Source organism: Agrilus planipennis, unplaced genomic scaffold, assembly GCF_000699045.2.
Source record: "Agrilus planipennis isolate EAB-ADULT unplaced genomic scaffold, Apla_2.0 scaffold713, whole genome shotgun sequence".
Classification (NCBI taxonomy): domain Eukaryota; kingdom Metazoa; phylum Arthropoda; class Insecta; order Coleoptera; family Buprestidae; genus Agrilus; species Agrilus planipennis.
In genome coordinates this window covers 1-2,364 of record NW_020439589.1, presented here as the reverse complement: position 1 = coordinate 2,364, position 2,364 = coordinate 1, and positions in this window count along the sequence as shown.

Here is a 2,364-nt window from a genome sequence, read left to right as displayed (position 1 = left end):
ACAAGGATAATAAATTTATAAATAATGTTTTTAACCCTGAATTATTGTATTTGTCCTAATTTAGCGTACGAATTGTTTAAACCCTCACCCATTATGTGATATCATGATGATGAATAATTAACACCCCTTAGTTAAGTAGGATTGGCAAAATGAGGCGATAATTAAAATGTAAATAATTGTATGATACGTATTTTGTTTCACGGAAGATGGAAAACTGAACTTGATAAGCCACTTAAAATTCGAGGCATATTAAAAACACGTAGGTATTTATATAATTGGAATACAAATTAGAGCGCAATCACTTACTATTATGTACGTAACGTTAAATTGAGGAAGAAAAGGGAGGGGAAGCTAAATTTAAACTAAATTATTGACAAAAGGCTTAGAAACTAAATTAAACTAATTAACTAAAGTTTCTGTAATGCTGAAACTGAGTTTTTAACTTGATTAATATATTTGTTGTTTTACCTACAGCATGCACTTCAAAATTTTGTTATTAAAAATAGCGAAAACCAAATAATTAATTTTTTTTATAGTGTTAGTATAAAATTGACTGTCATACCACCGTAAGCATTAATATTAGATCAAAGTAAAGTGGATTTAAGTTTTTTAGGATTTAATATTTTTCAAATAGATAAAGTGGAAAGGATAATAGTAAAATTTAGAATTAAATTTTTATATTTATGGGTATTCTTACATAAAAGAACAATTTGTTCTTGCTGACAGAACCTTGTGTTTTATGTTATTTGTTTATAATTTATAACGAAGAAAAAGTACACAATACTGGTGGACGATGTTGACTGACACGGAATTTGATTAAAGTGTAATCCAAACATTTAGCATTAAATAATTTCACTTTTATAACAAAGGAAAAGGACGAGTTTTTTGCTTTAATTTTTCATGAACAAGTAAACAATGGTTTACTAATACTACTAATACTCCGTACTTACCATTTAATACAGTTTTCTTTGATAAACCGCTACATAGGTACCACAGGCCGAAACTTGCAAAGAAAAAACTAACAACAAGTACTTAGTGTACTTAGTGCATTAATACTGTGCAATTTTTGTTACATTAAAAACTGAAAACAACTACAAAGGTTCACAAATTGGCGTATAAACATATTGTAAACAATGTCGGTTTAGAACTGATAAGATGCTTTGTGGCGAGGTGATAAAACTTTATTTTCAAAGTGTCTTGAAATCGCTGTCGTACGTAAAAGTAAATATTTATATTAATAATTGCGGGATTTTGTGCTCTTGTAGTATGCAAATGAGAGACACTGATTCCTAAAATTAAATTTTACGTAGTAAATATTTCTTCTAATTGAAAATTTGAATGTTCTGGTGGTTGAACAGTTCAGAAACTGGAAATTATCAGTAAGGAATTTGAATCAAACGCAACGTAATTTCATCAGTACTGATTACTTCGAAGGCTCGATAATTTCACGTAAATACTTGTGTGTATATGGCGTGCTTTTAGTCACGCATGCGTGAACCGTGCGGCCAGTCGTTCCAAACTTTTCTTTGATGACCGTAGATTGACGATGTATGGCACCTACATGTACATGCGACCTACGTAAACACTGCTTTTTAATGGCTTTTAAGTAAAGACTAATTTCAGTTAACTTTCCCTCACTATCATCATCAATCCTAAGACTGGTTGGACACGTACCTCTACTCTTTCCTATCCTGTGCTAATCTTCGAATTTTCCTAAAACTAAAACATTCTACATCCTTAACTATTTGCGAACAGTAATCTAACCTAAGACTACCTTTACCCCTCCTAACTCCTGTTTCTGCCTCTTATATGTCTCTGACTAGATCTTCATGCCTGAGAAGGTGTCGTACCAACCTATCTCGCCTATTTTTTATTGATTTCCATAGAGTCCTCTGTTCTCCTAGTCTTTCTAATACCTCTTCATTTTTAACCTTTTCTACCCACGATATCCTCATCATTCGCCTATAACACCACATTTCGAAAGCTTCTAACCTTTTCTATTCCCCCGCGCCCACTATCCACGTTTCGCACCCGTACAACGCCGCGCTCCAAACATACACCTTTAACAACCTTTTTCGAATTTCTAAATAAACCGTTCTCTAGCATAGAAGTGACTTCTTTTTATTAAAGACGACACGACTACTAGTATTTTAGTTTAACTTTTATTTATTTTCATACAGTACTGATCTGTCAGTACCGCTTCCATTTTACTTAAAACTATCTCTAATTCCTCCTTGCTAGATGCTAATCTAAGCATACTAATCTTTCCCCCCTGTATATCTATCCCTACAGTTGTACTGTCTTTAATGATGTTGATCGCGTCTTCGATGTATAAATTAAATTTGAAAATTCTGTGTCGAACCT